Source organism: Lactuca serriola, chromosome 6, assembly GCF_051521515.1.
Source record: "Lactuca serriola cultivar US96UC23 chromosome 6, Lser_US96UC23_V15, whole genome shotgun sequence".
Classification (NCBI taxonomy): domain Eukaryota; kingdom Viridiplantae; phylum Streptophyta; class Magnoliopsida; order Asterales; family Asteraceae; genus Lactuca; species Lactuca serriola.
This window is the reverse complement of record NC_136413.1, coordinates 166,550,189-166,556,920: the sequence shown is the minus strand read 5'-3', so window position 1 is coordinate 166,556,920 and position 6,732 is coordinate 166,550,189.

Sequence of the window (6,732 nt, the reverse complement as noted above, 5' to 3'; positions counted from 1 at the left end):
TTATCCTATAAAATTAATCAAACTCGGTAGGTAGCGATTACCAATTGCATATGATATGTAACTCCTAGATTATAGGATCCTAAAAAACTATTTCTTAGCTTGGCATGTTTATTCCACCTAAGCCTCAAACCTCTCATACTTAGGTGACCTTTATCACATAAGTTTCTGATCAAGTCATCCTACTTGAAACAACTTGTAGCATTTCAACTAACCAGTAACAAGGTGACCCTTTAGAAACCAGAAACTACAAAACAACCCCGGACATCAAAATCCAATCCTATGCCCAGGTGACCTTGTGACGCTAAAACCATCAAATGATAACGAGTGTTCTTCAAAAGGACGACAATGACTTGCATTTTTAGAAAAGGTTTTATATATGTTTTACAATTATAATTTATAAAAACATGGTCTCATGAATATTGCATGCATCCAAAAATTCATGTACCCTTTTGTAAAATTCATATCACTTGTTATGAGGTTCTTTTGGTGCCAAATAAAAATTCATTTTATTTGCCATTAACCATGATCAATTATAAACTAATATCCGGTATTTTAATGTTTAGTCGTAGATCAGTTTTAAGAACCGGTAATAGTCTTAATAGAACTTTAATTCATACTTAAGACTTGGAGTTTTGGATGAGTTATAAAAACACTATTTTAAACTTCCTTTTAACAATCAAAAAGCTTATGACTTCATGAATTTGTAGAATAAACTCATTTTATTTTATAAATTCAATTTTATGCATCTTATGATAAAATTCATACTTTGATAAACCAAAACTTCGATGATGATACTTATGTTTTAAATCCCATTTAGTGTAAGGTCCAGTTTAGTGTTGCGTCTTTTGTGTCTGGTATGGGCTTGTGCATCCGTGAGTTTTGTTTAGGGTTTATTATATATAGATGCTTGCATGCATTCTTAACGTAGGATTGATAGAGATTTGATAGCGTACAAGTTCTTATCTTTTGTAACCCTAGAATCCTCTACAACGGAAGTTCTTCATCGAGCTCTGCTGAGGATTGAGTTAATCAAATCATTGACACATTCAAATCCATACTTGTGTTTTTATATTACTGTTTCTGTTTTATTAATTTACCTGTTACAAAGATCTAATCGATCAAAAAGTTTTCGAACTCATCAAATGGTATCAGAGCAGGAGGCTGTGTAATTCATACACATCTCTTCTGTGAAAGAGTTTTCGATTAGGGTTATTCCGCATTAACTGATATTTATTGAGCCGTCACTACATAATTGACGTATCTCTTTATTTATTCGTTTGCCCTAATATTACATATTACAAGTCTGATCTTTCAAACAGGTTAAACGATCAAGCATGGACGAGTCTCAATCTAATCCTATCAACATCTCAAACACTATTGGATCAACGACGAAGATTCCTATTCTATACACCCAGGATTACGAAGTTTGGGCTCATCATTTTGAAGACTATGTCATCGGATCTGAAGATAATGGGTATCTTATTTGGGAAAACATTGTGTATGGATCATTTGCTCACTCGGGAACATCTAAAATCATTAAAACTCAAAAAGAGTATAATGATCTGTTAAAAGATGTAAAAGACGTTGCTCAAGACGAAAAGGAAAAGTTTCAGTGCAACATTAAAGCATTGAGACTGATCCGACTCGCTCTTCAATCTGATACATTTAGGTTGGTGAGTTCCTGCAGTACCGCTAAAGAAATCTGGGATAGGTTGCGAGAGCTATTCCACAAATGAAGATTTGGAGCATTCTATTCAGACCTTGCTTTTGTCTGAGTTTGGTGAATTTAAGCAGAATTCTGATGAAACTGTCACTCAGACGTTTGATCGCTTCAATCATCTTCTTAGCAAGATGATCAAACATGATATAGAAAGGAAGTTGATTGAACAGAAGGTCACCTTTTTGAATGGCCTAAGATCTGAATGGAGAGTTGTCGTGTCTACAGTAAAAGCTCATGAGCAGTTCAAGTCATATTCATTGGCAAAGCTGGTGGGAATTTTGAAATCCCAAGAAAAGATTGTCATGCAAGTAAAGAATGTGGTCTCAAGTTTGGGGTCCTTGGCCTTCCTATCAAAAGGTAACAATGTAGTGGAAGACAAAGATCTGAACCTAGAGGACTATGATATTACGTCAGAAGATTATGCTATGATGGTATCCAATCCCAAGAGGTTCATCAAGAAGAGTTTTCCTACCAATAAAAACAGAAATTGGCAGGGGAGCTATAGTTCTGAAAAGGTAAGGGAGGAGCCGAAGACAAAGGAACCAAAGAAAGAGGCTAAAGTTGAAGGAGATTCTGGCGTTAACTGCTATTACTGTGGAGGAAAGAACCATTATGCTAAAGATTGTGTTCTGAAGAAAATGGCAGAGAAAGATGAAGAAAAAGATGAAGAGGTTGTCTTAATTAAAAAGCTTGAAGAGATCAAGAGGAAGAAAGCTGCTACTAACCCTTCTTGGAATGCTCTTATTGTACAGGGTTCGGCAGAGGATGACGAGTTCGGTGGCGTGCAGGTATGGTCAACCGACTCAGAGGATGATGAAGTGAGAAAGCCTTCACATGGAAAGGCATATGTTGCAAGAGGTGAAGAAAGCAGTGGAAAGTGTTTGGTGGTGACTGATGTATCTCACATAAGGGGATACAATATTGATGGTGGAAACGAGGACGCCAAGGAACGAGAGGACCTATGCTTCACAGCAAAACCTCTCAGTGTGCAGATCAATGAGCTTGATGAATTGATCAAGAAGGTACAATCTCTTTTTATTTCATTCAAAGTCCCACAGAAATCATATGAAAAAGAATTAAATAGCTTAAATTCAAGAATCTCAAATATGGATAGTTGTTTAACTCAAACACGGGTCACCAATTCTAACCTAACTGACCAAATAAGCAGGGTGTCATCCAAGAGTGAGGAGCGAAGGATGTGGATAGAGTAAAAAGAGTCGGAGCTGATATAGTCTAAGGATGAAAACATTTATTTACAAAGAGACAATTTAAAACTTTTAAAACAGAGAAATGTTTTTTGTTTGATTGCTAAACGACTTTATGCTAACATCACTCAACTGCATCTGAATTGTGAAATAGGGCAGAAAATTCATCGCATGATTTTGCCCTTCCTTGAGTTTAAGGAGGATGAAATCAATGCTGAAGCATATAACTGCAAAAGTGTTGTATCGTCTGATGATGTGAATCCCACTTACATGTATGGTCTGGACAATATAGAATCTTTCATAAAGTCCAAGGACCATAAGGACATGCTGAAAAATCCTTTGGATGAAAACGATAAGCTGAAACTAAGGCCCGAAACCATACAAAAATTCAACTCGTTGAGTGCCAATTTAAGTTCAGAAAATAAAAATGATGTTGAAAACGCATCTGAACTTAATGAGGACGATGATATGAGTGAAATTTATGTAGAGGATGTAGTCGACTGTTCTGAGTTTGTCAAGAGCAAACCAAAAAAATCTTATTTCTGAAAATTCTATGGAGTTCGCTCGTTTGTCCCAAAATAAGTCCCCGATTCTTGAAGAAAAGGCTGTTGTGTACCAAAAGGTGAGAACAACACCAAATCAGGTGTATAAGGTCACAGGAGTAACCGAGCATCAAACAGCCGAACTCACTGTCATAGTGAACGAAGATAACGCAGATGGCTATGATGAGTTCTTTTGGTCTGCTCCTATAGATAATGCCGACGAAACAGTTGGTTTGTCAGAGCGAACATCCTAGAAAACAAAAGGAAGATATGTTCCAGAGCCGCTGAACAAGCCTAACAACTTTGACGTGCCAAGCACAATTGGTACAAAAGAAATACCTGTAGAAGAAGTCACTTCCACAAGCGAAACATCATCTGTGAAAAGTGAACCGGCTGACAAGAAGCTGAAACAAAAGGCCAACATCCACAGACAACCGAAACAAGTGAAAGATCAAAAGCAGCAAAGAAACCTAAGATACAAAAAGAATCTCTTTGAGCGAAAGCAGTTTTGGCGCTCTCAAAACAATCATTTCTCTTATCATCATAGAAATTCAAAGTCAGAGAAAAAGGCTTTCGGGCTACATGAGGAACATAACCGAAAGGACAGGTTCAGTTCAGAGAGCAACAACAACCGAAAGGACAGGTTCCGTTCAAACAACAACCAAACGTCCAGGTTCGGTCCCTCCAATGACCAAAAACAAAAGGGTCATATCGAACCGCAATTCAGAAGAAATTCCCATTCTAATTCTTCTAGTTCTCAATTCTCTTATAAACCCAATTCTGTTCGTGCACAAAATTCTAAATCGTCAACGAACCTGAAAGGAAAATCGAAGATTTCCTCTGTCCAGGGAGAACGAAAGCAGTCTAAAGCCCAAACACCAAAATCTAAAACCAAACCCACTGTTGCTAATCCTAACAAAATCAAAGTGTTTACCATTAAAAGAAAAGATGAAACAACCTTAATAAAACGAACATATCTTGTTGATGTTTCTCTTACTATACCTATTCCTGTGAAAGGCTCACGTGGACCCAAGAAACTTTGGGTTCCTAAATCTGCTTAATTTTTGCAGGTTATAAGTGACGAGCAGTTCGACGAAGAATGGTACATTGACAGTGGCTGCTCACGTCACATGACAGGGAGGAAGGAGGAGCTAAGGGACTTTCGATCTCTTCAGAATGGTGGGAATGTCAAGTTCGGCAACAATTCTTATGGAATGATAAAGGGCTATGGGATGATAACCAATGGAGACTTCACAATAAGAGAGGTGGCGTATGTTGAAGGTCTACAACATAATCTCATCAGTGTGTCTCAATTGGTAGGAGGTACCGGTCTCAAAGTTTCATTTGACGACGAAGGTTCAGAAATCATAGAGAATAAATCAAAAAGGGTCATTCTCAAATCAGAACGCAAAGGCGAAAAGTTTCCTCTCAATCTCAAACCAATCAAAGGAAATCCAGCTATATGTCTTTTATCCAAAGGTCATTCTGACGAAAGCTGGTTGTGGCACCGAAGGCTCTCACATCTCAACTTCAAAGACATCAACAAGCTTGTCAAAGGAAGTCATGTTAGGGGTCTCCCATTGCTCAAGTTTGATTGTGAACATTTGTGTGCAGCATGTGAAATGGGGAAGCAAAGTCGTCAAAGTCATCCATCCATTATAAACACAAAAGTTGTTGAACCACTTGAGTTGCTTCACATCGACTTATGTGGTCCATCATCAATAGAAAGCATTGGTGGTAGCAAGTATATTCTTGTTATTGTTGATGATTTCTCACGTTTTACATGGATATTCTTTCTGAAGCACAAATCTGAGGCTACTCCTAAGCTAAAGATGTTTATTAAGCAGGTTGAAGTGCAACTGAGAAAAGTCGTTCGCAACATCAGGAGCGATAATGGACTGGAGTTCAAGAACAAAGAATTTGAAGACTTTTTGGCAGAAAAAAGAACCAGTCACAACTTATCAGCTCCCTATACGCCTCAACAGAACGGAATTGTCGAAAGACGAAACCGATCCTTGTGTGAGGCGGCCCGAACGATGCTAAGTTTCGCTTCTCTTCCGTTATACTTATGGGCTGATGCTATTGCTGCAGCATGTTTCACACAGAACAGGTCTTATCTCAACAAGCGTTTCTCTCTTACTCCTTATGAGATCATCAATAACAGGAAGCCGAAGGTAAAATTCTTCCATGTGTTCGGCTCACGATGCTTCATCTTCAACTCCAAAGAACATCGTAACAAGTTTGACGTCAAAGCTGATGAAGGAATTTTTCTGGGATATTCTCTTACATCAAAAGCTTACCGGGTCTTAAATAAGCGCTCTAGGAAGATCGAAGAAACATATTATGTGACTTTCGATGATAACTACATCAAAAAGCTAAAAGCTACTGAAGAAACAATTAGAGAGATTTTCACTCAAACAGGTCAAGTCACGGCCTTAATTGCTAATATGTTCGATCAGTTTGTAGAATTATTCGATGAACCTGAGAAAGCTACTCTCTCGGAAGCCAAGGCAGCAGACAACAAAGTCGACCATCTGAAGCAAATTGTCGAAGATGCCGCCAAACGAATGGGGTGAAGGAGAACAACTTCCAAACGAACCTCCTGAGCAAAGTGCTTCAGTTGAGGGGGAGAATCCACCTTCTTCAAACAACCAAGCTCACAAATTAAGGGAGAGAATTCTATTCCAGTTCCACCCGAAAGCTCAACTACACCCGAAAGCCCTTCAGCACCCGAAAGCTCGACAACACCTGGAAGTCCTGTAGCACCAGAAAATCCAGCTACACCTGAAAGCTCATCAGTCGAGGGGGAGAACTCCGATATGTTCTACGATGACGATAGTCAATATGAATTGGAAGAAATGGTCAACGTTGAATTGGATCCATCCTATGATCCAAATTACCCTCCTCTTGTTAAGTGGACCAGAGATCATCCTGTATCCCAGGTAGTGGGTAATGTCTCTGAAAACGTCCTGATCCGATCTCAACTGAAGGCAAAGCAAACATCTCTATTCTCCAAAGTAGAGTAAATACTGCTCTTAATCACTCTGACTGGGTTCAAGCTATGCAAGATGAACTCAACGAGTTCGAAAGAAATAAGGTTTGGCGTCTCATTCCAACTCCTAAAGACGGCTCAGTTGTTGGTCTCAAATGGGTATTCAGAAATAAAATGGACAAGGAAGGCAATTTGGTTCGAAACAAAGCTCGTCTCGTGGTGAAAGGATACTACCAGGAGGAAGGAATTGATTATGAGGAAACTTTTGCTCCG